At 50.5% G+C, this 19,252-nt stretch overlaps 1 protein-coding gene and 1 non-coding gene across 2 annotated transcripts in view; one reads left to right on the top strand and one right to left on the bottom strand.

The window, feature by feature from the left end:
• TNRC18 (trinucleotide repeat containing 18) overlaps positions 1-19,252 on the bottom strand; it is a 141,945-nt gene that overhangs the window by 96,082 nt on the left and 26,611 nt on the right.
• TRNAG-GCC (transfer RNA glycine (anticodon GCC)) lies at positions 6,703-6,774 on the top strand. Its single transcript has one exon. It is a non-coding gene; the product is annotated as a tRNA-Gly (tRNA).

Below are 19,252 nucleotides of genomic sequence, written 5' to 3'. Positions count from 1 at the left end.
ATCCTTTTGAAACTTAGGGGGCATTTTGAGAAGAGGCACCAGATGCTCTGCTGAAAATTTGGTACATCTACATCAAAAAACAGCCCCCTCCCCCCGCCCCGAGATCAATTCTTCATTATACCTTATAGGAATCTGTCTTCACAGGAAATAATGGCGTGGCCAGCAAATAATATCTCCCTCCCTCCCACCGCTTTCTGATAATCCTGAAGTGGGGGGAGGGCCTCCAAACCAGGGGATCCCCTGCCCCCACCTGGCGATTGGCATCCCTCTGCAAATGGCATGCCCTGCGGTGGTTTTGCTGAAGGTCATAGCCCTGTGCTAGCTTCTCAATGCATAGATAATTCTAGCAGAGCAGAAATCAATTGGGTTTTGGGGGGGGGGCATTTCCTTAGTTTTGCCTTCTGGATCAGAGCAGACACTGCACACAAGGGTGATAGAAAGCGGAACATTCCAGCTCACCAAAAAATGGGGCGATGGGGGGGGCGGGACCCTCACACAACATTCAGGGTTGCCCCATCACCGGAAGCCAACGCAAAGGAGGATGCTGGGAGCTGGAAAGCCAGGGCAGACAGTAATTTTCACACCGACACGTGGCTGCAAGCTGAGAGCTGCTATGGAGCATCATGCAAGACGGGCAGTTCGCGCTACCCTGGAAAATTCGAGGAGGTTTGCACTACACTGGAGAATTTGAGGAGGTTCGCGCTACCCTGGAGAATTTGAGAAGGTTCGCGGTACATCGGCAAATTTGTGGAGGTTCACGGTACACTGGAGAATTTGAGGAGGTTCACAGTACACCGGCAAATTTGAGGAGGTTCACGGTACACTGGAGAATTTGAGGAGGTTCACAGTACACCGGCAAATTTGAGGAGGTTCACGGTACACTGGAGAATTTGAGGAGGTTCACAGTACACCGGCAAATTTGAGGAGGTTCACGGTACACTGGAGAATTTGAGGAGGTTTGCACTACACTGGAGAATTTGAGGAGGTTTGCGGTACACCGGCAAATTTGAGGAGGTTCATGGCACACTGGAGAATTTGAGGAGGTGCACGGTACACCGGCAAATTTGAGGAGGTTCACAGTACACTGGAGAATTTGAGGAGGTTTACGGTACACTGGAAAATCTGAGGAGGTTCGCGCTACCCTGGAGAACTTGAGGATATGTGAACCAGCTTATGCTCAACGGCAACCCTAGCTGTACGTTGCAACTTCAGAGCGAAATCTCCGGAAGTGTCAGAAATCAGTCCGAGAATTCTGTTGAGCTTTAGACTGACTTAGACCAGGGCTATGTAGATAAAGGCAACTTGGAATCGACTGGTGCAGGGATCAGATCCAAACCTTTGGTTCACCACTTTACTCACTGGTGAATCATGTGCACTCGTGCCTACGAGGAAAAGCAAAGCCATTTTTCAGGCCTGACTGAAGGGATGGCACGATGCTCGCTAGAGGAGGCGCATTACCCAAGGTAAACTACTCCCATGCAACAGTAGAGCAGATGGGGCTCGGCAGCCAAGCAGTGACTTTGCTAACAGGTGGTCCCGGGTTCCATTCCTGGAAGAACCCGGGACCTGGAAGAACTAAGTTTGACTCCCCACTCCTCCACTTCCACCTGCTAGCATGGCCTTGGGTCAGCCATAGCTCTGGCAGAGGTTGTCCTTGAAAGGGCAGCTGCTGTGAGAGCCCTCTCCAGCCCCACCCACATCACAGGGTGTCTGTTGTGGGGGAGGAAGGGAAAGGAGATTGTGAGCCGCTCTGAGACTCTTCGGAGTGGAGGGCGGGATTTAAATCCAATATCTTCATCTACCTCACAGGGTGTCTGTTGTGGGGGAGGAAGGGAAAGGAGATTGTGAGCCGCTCTGAGACTCTTCGGAGTGGAGGGCGGGATATAAATCCAATATCTTCATCTACCTCACAGGGTGTCTGTTGTGGGGGAGGAAGGGAAAGGAGATTGTGAGCCGCTCTGAGACTCTTCGGAGTGGAGGGCGGGATTTAAATCCAATATCTTCATCTACCTCACAGGGTGTCTGTTGTGGGGGAGGAAGGGAAAGGAGATTGTGAGCCGCTCTGAGACTCTTCGGAGTGGAGGGCAGGATATAAATCCAATATCTTCTTCTTCTTCTCCACTTGCAGCTGCTGCAATGGCCTTGGGCCAGCCATAGCTCTGGCAGAGGTTGTCCTTGAAAGGGCAGCTGCTGTGAGAGCCCTCTCCAGCCCCATTCACCTCACAGGGTGTCTGTTGTGGGGGAGGAAGGGAAAGGAGATTGTGAGCCGCTCTGAGACTCTTCGGAGTGGAGGGCGGGATATAAATCCAATATCTTCTTCTTCTTCTCCACTTGCAGCTGCTGCAATGGCCTTGGGCCAGCCATAGCTCTGGCAGAGGTTGTCCTTGAAAGGGCAGCTGCTGTGAGAGCCCTCTCCAGCCCCATTCACCTCACAGGGTGTCTGTTGTGGGGGAGGAAGGGAAAGGAGATTGTGAGCCGCTCTGAGACTCTTCGGAGTGGAGGACGGGATATAAATCCAATATCTTCATCTACCTCACAGGGTGTCTGTTGTGGGGGAGGAAGGGAAAGGAGATTGTGAGCCGCTCTGAGACTCTTCGGAGTGGAGGGCGGGATATAAATCCAATATCTGGTGGCTCTGGCTAACAGAGGTCAGGGAGCTGGTGCGGAGAAAGAAAGGCCTTTTTTAGTCTGGGGATCTAGAAAGCAGCTGCCAATCAGAAGGGGACCAAAACTCAGGGAGATGGGCCAATGGTCTGTCTCCATAAAAGGCAACTTCCTATGTTTATTTAGCTCATTCGATGCATCATTCTAAGGGAGCTGAAGCGGGAACACCGAAAGTTCCCTTATATGGAGGCAGAGCATCCGTTTCTCCGGAGCAGGGTCGTCTTATTCTTAACTGGCAGTGGCTTTCCAGGATCCATCTTAGTCAAAAGCCCTTTGTCCTAAGTAAGATCTGTGAGTAGAGCAGGGGGGTCCCCAATGTGAGCAGAGCAGGGGGGTCCCATGCCCTCTTCTGGTGCTCGCCAAGTGTTTTTTTTGAAAGTGGGCAGGGCCAGGTGGGGCCCTTGGAGAGTGGGGCCAGCTTCCTATTGGCCCTTGGAGATCCAAGTGGCTGTGCAAAAACATTGCTACGGTAACAGCTGCTGCCACAGTGGAAGGACCTTCGCTGCAAGGCTGAAGGTAATCTTCGGGTGTGTAGAAAGGTCTGGATGTGAGAAGATGTTTTGAAACAATGCATTCTAAAAGGCGTGCTGCTAAAGCACAGCTTCCATCTGAAATGCTGAAGTACTACTACAAGGGTTATGCATAGTCTCATTCCTTGACACTGTGTTTGGCTCTGCCTCCTGTAGCAATCATTTTGCGGTTGCACCCACCACTTATGAGCTTCAAAAGGCAGGTAGAGCCCAAGTTCTAATCCATGGCACTGGCAAGTAAGAACATAAAAGAACATAAGAAAAGTCATGTTGGGTCAGGCCAATGGCCCATCCAGTCCAACACTTTGAGTCACATAAGAACATAAGAGAAGCCATGTTGGATCAGGCCAGTGGCCCATCCAGTCCAACACTCTGTGTCACATAAGAACATAAGAGAAACCATGTGGGATCAGGCCAGTGGCCCATCCAGTCCAACACTCTGTGTCACATAAGAACATAAGAGAAGCCATGTTGGATCAGGCCAGTGGCCCATCCAGTCCAACACTCTTTGTCACATAAGAACATAAGAGAAGCCATGTTGGATCAGGCCAATGGCCCATCCAGTCCAACACTCTGTGTCACATAAGAACATAAGAGAAGCCATGTTGGATCAGGCCAATGGCCCATCCAGTCCAACACTCTGTGTCACATAAGAACATAAGAGAAGCCATGTTGGATCAGGCCAGTGGCCCATCCAGTCCAACACTCTGTGTCACATAAGAACATAAGAGAAGCCATGTTGGATCAGGCCAATGGCCCATCCAGTCCAACACTCTGTGTCACATAAGAACATAAGAGAAGCCATGTTGGATCAGGCCAATGGCCCATCCAGTCCAACACTCTGTGTCACATAAGAACATAAGAGAAGCCATGTTGGATCAGGCCAATGGCCCATCCAGTCCAACACTCTGTGTCACAAAGTGAACAAAACCCAGGGGCCATCAGGAGGTCTACCAGCAGGGGCAGAGCTCCAAAAGCCCTCCCACCGTTTGCCCCTCAAGCACCAAGAAGACAGAGCATCACCGCCCTAGACAAAATGCTCCATTTATACCTTGTGGCTAATAGCTTCAACCCCCTCTTGAAGCTGTCTATGCTTGTAGCTGCCAATGTTTCCTGCGGCAGTGAATTCCACGTGCTAATGATTCTTTGAGTGAAGAAACGACTCTTTGAGTGACTCTTTGTGATCAGGTCACAGGTGATGCAAAACACCTCATTCTCAAGACCCCAGAGAGCTGCCAACAAGAGTAGATCAAGACTGACATTGAGAAATTCAGTGGAAGGCGGGTTTGTGTGTTAGCCAGCAATTCCAAGGACTGAATTTTAAAACAAATTTTTAACATAAGACACATGCTGCGACCACTTCCAATTCGGGGGGCGGGGGGGGGGGGGGTAAGATCGTTTCCATGTAGAAGGTCCCACAAAACTAGATTAAGAGTCACACACACGCCCCCTGATATTTATTCCAGCATGAACGATAACCACTAAAAGAGGAAAAATATTTTTAAAAACTTAAATGGTCTTGAAACCAGGCAAGTCCCCCCACTCCCTAGACCAGGGGTAGGAAACCTTTTTTCTGCCAAGGGCCATATGGATATTTATAAGATCATTCACGGGCCATAAAAAATGATCAACTTAAAAAAACAGTGCTCCACCGACGGAGAATGATTCAGGCCAGCAAAATTAATGCAAATAATTGTTTTTCTATTTGAAGTCATATGGGGAGAGCCTAATCTGGCACACACACACACACACACGGCCCACCGCCCTAGACAAATACATAGGTCCAGGGCTTTTTTGTACAAAAAGCGCAGCAGGAATTCAGTGGCATATTAGATCACATCTCCTGATATTAGCTTATTAGGTCACACACTCATTAGCATGTTAGGCCACACCCTCTGGGATAATCAAGTGCAAACTGAACTGTGGCAGTAACTTTTCCAAGCCCTGCAGCAATTCTGGCTGGCCAGCCAGGCCCCAGGGAGGCTGCCGCACAGTACATCTGGGCCCAGTGATATCTGCCAGGCCCTGGGGAGGCTGCCGTATGGCTCGGTTCAGCCCCGCAATCCCCAAGGGCCACACCAAGTGACCTCGAGGGCCGCATACAGCCTTCGGGATAGAGGTTCCCCACCCCTGCCCTAGACCCAAGAACACGGCCTCTCTCCAGCTCCTCGCCAGATATTTCCCTCTTCCACCCCCTTTGGCAGAATGGCCCGAGAGCACCAACATCTCTCACTTTAGCTCTTTTCGACCATCAGGAGCCGACAGGTAAATGGCTGGGGGGTGGGGTGGGGAGCCAAGGCCTTTTGGACGGAGACAGGCTCCGCTTGGGACAGGAATGCAGTTACGTGGCCTGAATGGAATTTGGCCTCCCTGGGGGCCGGCTTCTCAATACATGCACAGGCCAGTCACGGGTCTCCGGTAAGAAAAATCACTCAGAGACGGGTGCTCTAAGAAACAGATGGACAGCTAAAAGCACCAATCTACACTATACAGATGTACAAGGTGGGTGGGAGGGAAAGGGGCACAGGATCCCCCAAAATAGCTTCTGGGGTCATCTTGTCTTGAGGAGGTTTCTGTTTGACATTGCTGTCTCTTCTATGCCGACCCTCTTGATGTTCCTGGGTTATTCTCTCTCTTTTTCTTTTTTAAGCTGCAAAGTTCATCATCTGCTACGCGACAAAGAGATTGTCCCCAGTACCCGACCTTCAACTGCCACCATCTCAATTTTCACCCCTGCCGAGCCCTGAGCCGATTGTCACTCTGGAAGAGTTTCATTTACACCACTGATCTCGTCCAATATCCCCTGGAGAATCCTGCCGGTATTGGCTGCGTTTTCTTCCCTTCGTCCACGGTGGCGACATCCATTTGCCAGGATGTCTAATCTTCCAAGGGTCGCTGGGGCTTTGGAGATATCCCTCGACAGAAGTGATCTGTGTGCCTCCGGAGCAGGTGGCTTCGTGGTGTAACGTCTTTTGGTGTTTCAAGCGTGGCGCGACACTTCCTATTGCCGGCAGATCACCATCTTTAAAGGGAAGTGGTAGGAGCCGGAGCAAATCACGACCTCGTCTCATTTAGTATAGCAAAATACCCAGTGTGATCACAAGCAGGGTGGGGACGAACAGAAGGCTTATGGCGAGGCCACAGCACATTACTGTCTAAATGGGCAGGGCTCCCACACAAGGGGATTGTGGCTCAGTGGTAGAGCATCTGCTTGGCATGCCGAAGGTCCCAGGTTCGATCCCCGGCATCTCCAGTTAAAAAGACCAGGCAGTAGGTGACGTGAAAGGCCTCGGAGAGCTGCTGCCAGCCCGAGTAGACAATATTGACCTTCACAGAATCCCAAGAGATGGAAGGAACCTCCAGGGTCATCCAGTCCAACCCCCTGCACAATGCAGAAAATTCACATCGAGAGATCGGTGGCCATTTGGACAAGGATAGCAGATTGACATGGAAAACAGGGTTCAAATTTGGACTCAGCCATGGGCCAGTTAACTCACCTTTTGAGGGAGGGGCTGTGGCTCAGTGGTAGAGCATCTGTTTGCCATGCAGAAGGTCCCAGGTTCAATCCCCGGCATCTCCTGCTAAAAGGACCAGGCAGTAGGTGATGTGAAAAACCTCTGCCTGGTACCCTGGATGTCCACTTTCAGCCTAAGCAGACAATACCAACCTTGAGAGATCGATGGTGATTCGGGCAGGGATAGCGGATTGATCTGGATCGCAGGGTTCAAATTTGTATGCAGCCATGGACCAATTAACTCATCTCTCAAAGGAGGGGCCGTGGCTCAGTGGCAGAGCATCTGCTTGGCATGCAGAAGGCCCCAGGTTCAGTCCTCGGCATCTCCAGGAAAAAAAACCAGGCAAGTGATGCCAAAGACCTCCATCTGAGACCCTAGTGAGTTGCTACCAGGTGAAGCACGCAATATTGACTTTGACGGACCCTGGCACCTTAGGAGCTCTTACAAAACCATAACCATGGCAAGAAACGATTCCAGACGACTGTGAGGAGATGCCACGTTTTCCGATTTTATGCATGGCCAAAGATATGCCCCAACGAAAGGTCCGTTTGCAAAGAAGCCCTGACGATACCATTGCTCCACCCCCATCTGGCAGTTTGTTCTGATCGGACAAGCTTTCCAAACTACTGATCGTAAGCCAGCAAAACTCAAACACTGTTGGATCGATGCACCGCTCTCCGTTGACGCGCTTGTTGATGCCACCTCCTGTTTGTTCGGCCCGTGCGATCGGTTGTAGATCCTACGGGTTGGGATGGCTGGTCACTTGCCACTCAAGTTTGAAGAAGACAACATTGGATTTATACCCCGCCCTCCACTCTGAATCTCAGAGTGGCTCACAATCTCCTTTTTCTTCCTCCCCAACAACAAACACCCTGTGAGGTGGATGGGGCTGGAGAAGGCTCTCACAGCAGCTGCCCTTTCAAGGACAACCTCTGCCAGAGCTATGGCTGACCCAAGGCCATTCCAGCAAGTGCAAGTGGAGGAGTGGGGAATCAAACCCGGTTCTCCCAGATAAGAGTCCTCCCCCACAACAGATGCCCTGTGAGGTGGGTGGGGCTGGAGAGGGCTCGCGCAACAGCTGCCCTTTCAAGGACAACCTCTGCCAGAGCTATGGCTGACCCAAGGCCATTCCAGCAGGTGCAAGTGGAGGAGTGGGGAATCAAACCCGGTTCTCCCAGATAAGAGTCCTCCCCCACAACAGACACCCTGTGAGGTGGGTGGGGCTGGAGAGGGCTCGCGCAACAGCTGCCCTTTCAAGGACAACCTCTGCCAGAGCTATGGCTGACCCAAGGCCATTCCAGCAAGTGCAAGTGGAGGAGTGGGGAATCAAACCCGGTTCTCCCAGATAAGAGTCCTCCCCCACAACAGACACCCTGTGAGGTGGGTGGGGCTGAGAGGACTCTCGCAGCAGCTGCCCTTTCAAGGACAACCTCTGCCAGAGCTATGGCTGACCCAAGGCCATTCCAGCAGGTGCAAGTGGAGGAGTGGGGAATCAAACCCGGTTCTCCCAGATAAGAGTCCGCGCACTTCTGAATGATGTTTTGCCGATGGCTGTTCTGTTTTTCTACTGACGTGGAACCTGCAGATTTCTCCCATTCTGTTTGCTGTGGCCGGCGGCCAACAGAACAGATTACTTAGCTAAAAATAACCACTGACTTTTCCCCTGAATTCTCTGGCCCTTTCTTGCAAAGGCCTCAAGTGACTCGTATCCCATCGTAGCTCAGGCATCACCTTCCAAACAGAACTGATTTATTTACTTCGTTCCCGCTCCCCCCCCCCCCCCAGCCCTCTCTCCTAACGGGGGGACCCAAGCGGCTTACATCATTCTCTTCCTCTCGATGTTATCCTCACAACAACCCTATGAGGTAGGTTAGGCTGAGAACATGGGGCTGGCCCATGTGAGTTGCCAATCCTCAGGCGGCAAGGAGAGAAGCTAAGCCTCTGTCTAGGTCAAGCATGGGGAACCTTTTTTCTGCCAAGGGCCATATGAATATTTATAACATCATTCGAGGGCCTTAAAAAAATGATCAACTTAAAAAACAGTGCTCCGCCGAGGGAGAATGATTCAGGCCAGCAAAATTAATGCAAATAATTGTTTTTCTATATAAAGTCATGTGGGGAGAGCCTAATCTGGCGCACACACACACACACCCGGCCCGCTGCCATAGGCAAATGCATAGGTCCAGAAGGAACTCAGTAGCATATTAGACCACATCCCCTGATATTAGCATATTACATCACACACTCATTAGCATATTAGGCCACACCATCTGGGGTAATCAAGTGCAAACTGAAGAAGATGATGAAGAAGATATTGGATTTCTATCCTGCCCTCCACTCCGAAGAGTCTCAGAGCGGCTCACAATCTCCTTTACCTTCCTCCCCCACAACAGACACCCTGTGAGGTGGGTGGGGCTGGAGAGGGCTCTCACAGCAGCTGCCCTTTCAAGAACAACCTCTGCCAGAGCTATGGCGGACCCAAGGCCATGCTAGCAGGTGCAAGTGGAGGAGTGGGGAATCAAACCCGGTTCTCCCAGATAAGAGTCCGCACACTTAACCATTACACCAAACTGGGACAGTAACTTTTCCAAGCTTTGCAGCAATTCTGGCCGGCCAGCCAGGCCCCAGGGAGGCTGCAGCACAGTACATCTGGGCTCTGTGATCCCTGCCTGGCCCTGGGGAGGCTGCTGCACAGCACGGCTGGGCCGCACGATCCTCGCTGGCCAGCCAGGCCCCAGGGAGGCTGCCTCATGGCTCGGTTTGGCCCAGCAATCCCCGAGGGCCACACCAAGTGACCTCAGGTTCCCCACCCCTGCTCTAGATACTACTAATAAGAATTTCTTAATCAAGCACAAGCAATAGAAATAGAAACATCTTAAATGCCTATTATTAAATCACAATATGCATCCGTACAAATATACCAACAGAGTAGTGCATTTTAAAGGGAAAGCAACAGTCAATTCTCATACAGTTCACACTTCTCAGTGGAGAGCCAGTTTGGTGTAGTGGTTAAGTGTGCGGACTCTTATCTGGGAGAACCGGGTTTGATTCCCCACTCCTCCACTTGCACCTGCTCGAATGGCCTTGGGTCAGCCAGAGCTCTGGCAGAGGTTGTCCTTGAAAGGGCAGCTGCTGTGAGAGCCCTCTCCAGCCCCACCCACCTCACAGGGTGTCTGTTGTGGGGGAGGAAGGGAAAGGAGATTGTGAGCCGCTCTGAGACTCTTCGGAGTGGAGGGCGGGATATAAATCCAATATCTTCATCTACCTCACAGGGTGTCTGTTGTGGGGGAGGAAGGGAAAGGAGATTGTGAGCCGCTCTGAGATTCTTCGGAGTGGAGGGCGGGATATAAATCCAATATCTTCATCTACCTCACAGGGTGTCTTTTGTTGTGGGGGGGGGGTGGAAGGTAAAGGAGATTGTGAGCCGCTCTGAGATTCTTCGGAGTTCAGGGCGGGATATAAATCCAATATCTTCATCTACCTCACAGGGTGTCTGTTGTGGGGGAGGAAGGCAAAGGGGATTGTGAGCCGCTCTGAGACTCTTCGGAGTGGAGGGCGGGATATAAATCCAATCTCTTCATCTACCTCACAGGGTGTCTGTTGTGGGGGAGGAAGGTAAAGGAGATTGTGAGCCACTCTGAGACTCTTTGGAGTGGAGGGCGGGATTTAAATCCAATATCTTCATCTACCTCACAGGGTGTCTGTTGTAGGGGAGGAAGGGAAAGGAGATTGTGAGCCGCTCTGAGACTCTTCGGAGTGGAGGGTGGGATATAAATCCAATATCTTCATCTACCTCACAGGGTGTCTGTTGTAGGGGAGGAAGGGAAAGGAGATTGTGAGCCGCTCTGAGACTCTTAGGAGAGGAGGGTGGGATATAAATCCAATATCTTCATCTATCTCACAGGGTGTCTGTTGTGGGGGAGGAAGGGAAAGGAGATTGTGAGCCGCTCTGAGACTCTTCGGAGTGGAGGGTGGGAAACAAATCCAATATCTTCATCTTCTTCTTCTTAAGTCCAGTTCCTTTTCTTTCCAGGGTGACTGTTCGCTTCTCCCACTTTATGTAGATATTAAGACAGACTTCGAGACGCAGAAAAATGTGCTCCAGTCCGAAAGAAGGTTTTTCGATGTGCAATAATTTCCGATATCCTCTGTGCAGGCTAAATGGGCCTCCCGGGATGTTTAGACCTCACTTTCACCCCAAAGGACTTTATCCAAGCTTTCATACATGTCAGTACACTTCCAGCTGATCTAATGTTTCAAACTCTTAACACTCCCCATCAAGGTTTCAGGTGGGGCCTGGAGATCTTTTGGAATTACAACTGAACTCCAGACTACAGCAATCAGCTCCTCTGGGGAAAACAGGGGCTGTGGAGGGTGGTCTTGATAGCATTATACCCTGCTGAGGTTTACATAGGAGCTACCCCAAAACACCAGGAAGTTTACAACCCCAAATCAGAAACCCTATCGCCCTGCAAGCTTCCACAGCAAGAGAGCACTTGTGTTTTGTAGCTTGGACCCCCCTACTGTGACTCGAATCCCCCACCATCCCTTTGGCCAACTTGGAGAAGGCATTTCTCTCTTTGAATCACTTCTCCGAGCCAAACCAGCCAGCAGCTTGGAGAAGGCATTTAAAGATAAAGTTGCTTTATTTCCACCCCTCCCTCCCTCCCTCCCTCATCTTCCTTCCTTCCTTCCTTCCTTCCTTCCTTCCTTCCTTCCTTCCTTCCTTCCTCTAACATTCACGTCTTGCGGTTCTCAAACATCTGATGTTTATTCTATGCGACTCTTATGCAAGTTTGGCCACCCCTGGGATACACGGCTCTATCCTCCATCTTCTCCTCACCTCTTTGTCTTATCCACGCAACAACCCTATGAGATAGGATAGTCTAAGAATTATCATTTTAAGGTTTTTAGGTTTTAAATGTTTGAATTTAAATGTATTAATTTGTTCCGATTTTATTGTTTTATTATTTGTTGTAAGCCGCCCTGAGCCACTTGTGGGAAGGGCGGGATATAAGTTACGGAATAAATAAATAAATTATTATTTAGAAAAATTATATCCTGTCTTTCTGCCCTCGCAAGGTCCACCAAGGATCTGTTAATTTTTTAAAAAAATACATGATAAAAACCACTTTTTAGAACCATTAAAATCAACTCCTCCCCCCACCCAAAAAAACCCCCAAGACCGAACTCTTTCGGCTTGCATTTAACACCCAAGGCAGGCAACCGCTATATTATAATATTTACATCATAGCTCTGAGAGCCCAACTGGCACTATGTTAACAACATCTGAGCACCAGAACAACAGTAGTAATGGCAGCAATATATGAGCGCCAATGCAATAATAGTAAACGAATCTTGGATGACCAGCTTATAGAAGACGATGACATTGGATTTATATTCTGCCCTGCACTCAAGAGCCTCAGAGTGGCTCACAATCTCCTTTACCTTTCTCCCCCACAACAGACACCCTGTGAGGTGAGTGGGGCTGAGAGAGTTCTCCCAGAAGCTGCCCTTTCAAGGACAACTCCTATGAGCCAGTTTGGTGTAGTGGTTAAGTGTGTGGACTCTTATCTGGGAGACCTGGTTTGATTCCCCACTCCTCCACATGCACCTGCAGGAATGGCCTTGGGTCAGCCATAGCTCTGGCAGAGGTTGTCCTTGAAAGGGCAGCTGCTGTGAGAGCTCTCTCCAGCCCCACCCACCTCACAGGGTGTCTGTTGTGGGGGAGGAAAGTAAAGGAGATTGTAAGCCACTCTGAGACTCTTCGGAGTGTAGGGTGGGATATAAATCCAATATCATCATCATCATCATCTTCTTCTCTATGAGAGCTATGGCTGACCCAAGGCCATTCCAGCAGCTGCAAGTGGAGGAGTGGGGAATCAAACCTGGTTCTCCCAGATAAGAGTCTGCACATTTCACCACTACACCAGACCGGCCTTGGGTGTTATAGTTTTCTAAATTGTTATATTGTTGTTTTCCTTTATTGTCTTGTTTTTAATTCTGAATTGTTGTCTTTAAAATGTTGTTAGCCCTGAGCCCGTAAGGGGAGGGCGGGATACAAATCTAAATAAATAAAAACATGCATCATGAAAGCAAAATTTAAAAAAAATTAAAACATGCGCAAAGACATAAACACAGTAATTGAAACATCTGTCAGGAAGGAGGGATCACTGAGGTGACACCAGGTGAACCAGAAAAATCTTCAGTCCCTGGCAGTGATAAAAGGGGCCAGACAAATCTCCCTGGGGAATTCCAGGGGCCCCTCTCGAAAAGGCCCAGTCCTGAGTTGCTGGCTGCCTAATCTCAGAAGGCGGGAGCAACCACAGTAGGGCCTCCATATATGACCGTAGTGGTTATTTCATAAGAGAGTAGGTGTGTCCTTCAAGTATGCTAGTGCCTCGAATTGTGCCTGGAAACAAATCAGGAGCCAGTGTAGATGGGCTAAGACCAGAGCAATATGGTTGGTCTCCGTTTACCCAGAGTAATGACTAGGTTGCAGGCAGATGCTCCAACCACATACCACTCCGGCACAACTGAACGGAGAAGGTTCGCTCGGTTCGGAGCCTTTGAGAATATTCATTTTGGGTGCTCTGTGCGTCTCACAGCAGCGGAATAAGAATCAGCCTGTTGGCTCCCCCCCCCGCTGCCCCCCCAAGGCTGTTTCCAAGGCCGTTTGGCGGCAGAGAGAGATGGCTCCAGAAACGCGCTTCATCGCCCTGCCAAGCAGATTCCGTATGCCCGCCATGCGGCTGCTCTAACCTTCCCACAGATCAGCTGGCATCGCCCTCTCTGCAAACACGCATGGTCCCCAGAGCGGCCCTTGGAGGGGCAGAGGGATTCTTTACCGGTGGCGCGAGGCTTTCTGCCAACTGGCTGAGTGCTTTTGGCTGAGGCGTACCGTTCGGTGCTGCTAGACTTCCCACGAATCCCCTCCGATGACGGCAAGAGATCAAACCACTACCACAAACCCTCCTCCCTTCCAAAAAAAGAGACCCCCAAATTCCTTGATAAGCCAAAACACACCTCCTCCCTCTGACTTTTACTCTGAAACCCCTTATGCACAATGCCTGAAGTGTGTCTTTGAATCTAACAGTGGCCCTCCCAGATCAGCTCAGTGGTCCACCTTGTCCAAAGTCCTGTTTTGCACAGTGACCAACCGGATGCCCCCACAAGGCTGGTAAGCTAAACCCTACTGTGGTTTCTCAGGGCTGCTATTCACAGAGTGACTGCTTCAGATCATGGAGGTTCAATCATCATTGGTGGGACTCTCCATGAGTCTGTCTAACCCCTTTTCTAAAGTCAACTAAACTACCGGCCATCGCTATGTCCTGTGACAGTAAGTCCTACGATTTCATTACTACTTGAGCAAAGGAGGAATTCCTTTGGGTCGCCCTGAATTTTACTGTTCCACAGTATCGTTGGATGACCCTGATCTCCATTTCTTCACACTGTGGGATAGTTTCACAAAGTATCCCCACCATTCACCTTTTCTCTAAACTAACCCCCCCCCTCCCCCACAACTTCGTAGCTTTTGTTCGTTGGGAAAGTGCTCCAAGCCCTGGATTGCTTTGCCTGCCATTTTCTGCTCTCTTCCGAGTGCTACAAAATCCCGTTCGCGATACAGCAATCAGAACTGCGTGCAGGACTCCAAAGTGGATGCACCATAGATCTAGATGAGGAGACTACGAAGCTGGTCCTTTTTAGTCTTACACTCCTTCCTAATAACCCCCGGACCCGAGTTTGCCTTTTCCCACCGCTACCAGGGACAGAATTGGTGTCTGCGCTGAGCTATCCACCAGAACCTTGAGGTTTCTTTACCAGTCAGTCGCTGCCTCTTCAGATCCAATAATAATAATAATTATTATTATTAATTTTGAAACCAAGTAAAATTGATTCAAAGCAGCAAGGAAGAGTTAAAGTTTAGGAGGGGGCAGTGGAGTAACCAAGCCCCTTCCTTTAATCCTCTCTATTCCTGGCATCTTGCCGGCACCAGCAAACTAGAAATAGTTCTATTGAGAACTTTGTGGATTATATCACATGACTCCGTGTGTATTTTGAATTTTAGTGAACGGTTCTCAAAGAAGAATTTTGGAAACGGCAGGGGAACTAGCCCTCGGGTGAATCGTTCTGCTATATGGACCCAGATTTATATTTCTAGAAAGACCGTATGCGAGTCACCTTAAAGAATGTAGTCACAGATTTGTATTGATTCCGAGATTTGTGTAATAGAAACAATGTGATAAAACTCCACACGTTTATACTCTGTTCCAAGCTTGGTTCTCACGGTGTTTAGTTATTCTTTAATATTGTGGCACTACCAAACAGCCCGGTCGGGAAGAGTCGGATCTGTCCGGCTGAAGAAACTGGCAGGCTGCTCGTGCTCCGTAAGAGACAGCCGCACCACTACTTGTCAACGAGGGGAGCCCGATAAAATAGGGCAGGGGTCAGGCACACCCCGTGGATTCCCATGGGGCCTTCTCTGGTGTAAAAGGTTCAACTAATCCCTGCTCGGGGAAGTTCAAAAATCTTGGCCTGCTATGTAAAGTGATAACTCCGGGCTCGGGGGATTTAAAAAAATAATAAAACCAAAGGAGCGGCATGGGGAGGAGAGAGGCAGACCTGCTCTGACCGAGCCCCACAGTTCTGATCTTTATCATATACATTCTCCTAACGCTGGTTTTTGAGAGCAACCCTCATATCGATTCATCTCGGTGGGCAGCCGTATTGGTCCGAAGCAGCAGAACAAAGTTTGGGTTCAGTGGCACCTTGAAGACCAACAAAGTTTCATTCAAGGTATGAGCCTCTCGGTGCAAGCACACTTCTTCAGATACATGTATCAAGAAGGAGGAGGAGATTGGATTTATACCCCACCCTTCACTTGGAGAACAGTTTACAACCTTCTTCCCTTCCTTTCCCCACAGCAGACACCCTGTGAAATAAGTCGGGCTGAGAGAGGTCTGAGAGAACTGCTCTTGAGAGAACAGCTCTGAGAGAACTGTGATTGACCCAAGGTCACCCAGCTGGCTGCATGTGGAGGAGTAGGGAATCTCCGATTAGATTCCACTCACTTAACCGCTACACCAAACTGGCGTGGTGGTTAGGATGCGGAAGACCCAGGTTCGAATTTCCATTTGGCCACAGAAGCTTGCTGGGCGGGCTAGCTACACTCCCTCCGACTAACCATCTCAACAGGGTTGTTTGTGAGGATAAAAGGTGGGATAGCGAAGGAAGCCGCTTTGGGTGCTCACCAGGCAGCAAGGGGAGATAGAAAGCAAAATAAACCCAAGAGTACATTCCAATCTCACTGAGCGGGATCTGCCGGTCTCTAGTGGTGTTGGTGTTGGGTGACTCTGGGCTGAAAACAGTAGGCAGGGGGAAAGGGTTGAAGCACAGAACTCCAGCATTGCATGCAGTTTTTAAGAACATAAGAGAAGCCATGTTGGATCAGGCCAGTTGCCCATCCAGTCCAACACTCTATGTCACACAGTGGCCAACCCCCCCCCCCAATGCCATAAGGGGGTTCACAAGTGGGGCTAGAAGCCCTTCCACTTTGCCCGCCCCCCCCCAAGCACCAAGAATACAGAGCATCACTGCCCCAGACAGTTCCAACAATACGCTATGGCTAACAGCCACTGATGGACCTCTGCTCCGTATTCTTATCCAAACCCCTCTTGAAGCTGGCTATGCTTGTAGCCGCCGCCACCTCCTGTGGCAGTGAATTCCACATGTTAATCATCCTTTGGGTGAAGAAGGACTTCCTTTTATTCGTTCGAACCCGACCGCTCAGCAATTTCATTGAATGCCCACGAGTTCTTGTATTGTGAGAAAGGTCCTTCTTTCTCTACTTTCTCCATCCCATGCATAATCTTGTAAACCTCTATCATGTCACCCCGCACGTATACACTGGAACTCTTTTCTGAGAACAGTACCCGAAGTTCAGAGGGCCATCCGAGCAGGGAAGAAGAACTCGTACGGTTAGGATATTAGCGTTCTTGTCCTTCCGCTTCCAGCCACGCTGGCTACAGGCCGCTGCTCATCAATATTGATTACTGCCCATCAGTTCTACGTATTTAATTTCTCAATGGGAGGCCCAGGACGACAACGCCACATAGGTTAGCGTAACCTGCCGGTGACCTGGTCTTAAGTCACCAGGACTGAAAATAGAACCCTGTGTCCCCCCCTCCCTCCTCCAGGGCATGGCTAATGAGCCTGGGAAAGATGGAAATCAGCTCTCCTACGGGCAGACGGTAATTGCCCGCTGCCAGCGGCTTGGCACGGGTGAGAGGGGTGCCAGCCCTGTCAGGAAAAACAACTCACTGACCTTGGGAGGGAACCCTCTCGCACTGAAGAAGCGACGCCGCTTAAGTCGGCGTATCTAGGAACCGCCAAAGTTATTAAGAGCTGGTTGAAGCAGTGCGGGGAAGGCAGTTCCCTCTGCCACAAACCTGCCCAGCCCTGCCCTGAAGCCCTGGGTCACCGGAGTGCACTTGGCAAGAGTTGATTACCAGTGCATTAATGCGCATGGCCTGACGCGAGCCACCGTTCCTCAGCCGCATCGGAAACACCAAAATGCACCCTACACTCTGCATCAAACCATCAGGTGCTTGAGCCCAGCAATGTCTACGCCAGGGGCCCCCAACTCAGTGCCCTGGCTCCTGCGGCACCTTTCCTGGTGCCCACAAAACAAGGTTGCCAAGACCCTTTGCTGCTGCGGCGGGGAACTTCTCGCACTCGGCGCGCAATGACATCACCTGGAAGTGATGTCATCGTGTCGGGCATGTTGCATGGAGGGGGGGAACGCTCTAGGAATCGTTGTAAACCCTGTGGTACCGTAGAGTTTTACTGCAATTCCTAGAGAGTCGTGCCAGGGACATTCTAGGAATCACGGTAAAACTCTACATTACCATAGAGTCTTACCGCAATTCCTAGAGCATCCCCCCTATGCGATATGCCTAGTACGATGACATCACTTCCGGGTGAAATCATCACACTGCACGTGCCGCACAGCAACAGGGCTCTTCAGGCACGGGGATCCCCCCAGCAGCCTCCTCTCCTTGCTGGAGGGCTGGGGCCCCCCAACTGGGGAAGCTTGGCAACCCTAGCACAAAATGCTTTTGGAAAGTGGATGTGGCCATGCGGGGCTTTCGGCCGGCAGGGTTTTTGATTGGGCATGGGAGCTCGGATCGTCTCTGCCAATTAAAATAATGCATCAGTGGAAGCTGCCACCCCAGAGCTGGTTTTCTTCTTTCCTACCCCTCTCCTCCCGATATATTTTTTTTAGGATCACCCCTCGTCTCTGCTGCACGTGGGTCTTCCTCTGTGGGGCCGGCTTGGCTTCCTGTAGCATCCGATTTATATTTGTGCCCACCGCCCTGCATGAGGAGGTCACACCAGCAGTTGAATGTGGAGGAGGAGTGGGGAATTGAACCCAGCTCCCCCAGATTACAGTCCACGCTTCTAACCACTACACCAAACTTCATACATCCCTGTGAGTGCCGGATTCATCCAATACAGCCCCTTTCTTTTCCCAATGTACATCTCAGGACTTCTGATGGCGCCTACTTTAGGAATCAGGGACGCAGCGGATCAACGATCCCACCACAAACCTACAAGGCAGCCGACAGATTCGACTGGCAGCACAGAGCCATGAGCGAGCAGGGCCTTGATAAATACACTCAACAGTGAAACCTGATTAAACAAACGCATGACGCACCCTTAAGTGGAAATCCAAAAGATAGAGAAAGCGCGAGCAAACAGTTCAGGCCGCATGGATTAAGTTCTGCAAATGTCACATGCAAATTTAAATAGCCTGGCGCCAGGGGCTTTGGGCCAAGTTTGCCCCCGTCGAAGCTTGGGCCATCTGAACGAGCATGGAGGATTGCGACCTGCAGATCCGATGCGCGTGGGCAGGCTGGGGCCCAGATTGGCCATGATGTGAGTTTTGGAGGGATGCCGAACTGGAGTTTGAACCTTCTTGGAATCCTCTGGCCTGTTAAAAGCTCAACTATTCCTGCCCTGACCTGGATAGTCCAGGGCAAGCCTGGCCTCATCACATCTCGGAAGCTAAGCAGTGCCAACTCTGGCAAGTACTTGGGAGGCCTCCTTGGAATACCCAGTTGAGAGACAGGGGCAGGCTTTATTCAGCCACCTCTCTGAATATCCTCCAGGACCCCAGTAGGGGTCAGTCACCAGAGGTCAATATGACTTCCAAGTGCAGATCCACACACAGACAGACACACACAAAATCACAAAAATACCAAAAAGTGGGGGGGGGGGGGGAGGACACGAAATGATCTCTGACCTGGGTAGCCCAGGGAAGCCCGATCTTGTCAGATCTCAAAAGCTAAACAGGGCCGACTCTGGCAAGTGCTTGGATGAGAGACCTCCTTGGAATACCAGCAGTCGGGAGGGCAGGAGCAGGCATTATTTTATTTATTTAAATTTATATCCTGACCTCTCCATGGACAGACTCAGCCACCTCCCTGAATATCCTCCAGGCTCCCAGTAGAGGTCTGTCACCAGAAGTCACCATGACTTCTA

Source organism: Heteronotia binoei, chromosome 20 (assembly GCF_032191835.1).
Source record: "Heteronotia binoei isolate CCM8104 ecotype False Entrance Well chromosome 20, APGP_CSIRO_Hbin_v1, whole genome shotgun sequence".
In the NCBI taxonomy this organism is placed as follows: domain Eukaryota; kingdom Metazoa; phylum Chordata; class Lepidosauria; order Squamata; family Gekkonidae; genus Heteronotia; species Heteronotia binoei.
Note: the sequence above shows the minus strand (reverse complement) of the source record. Positions and strands in the feature narration are given on the sequence as shown.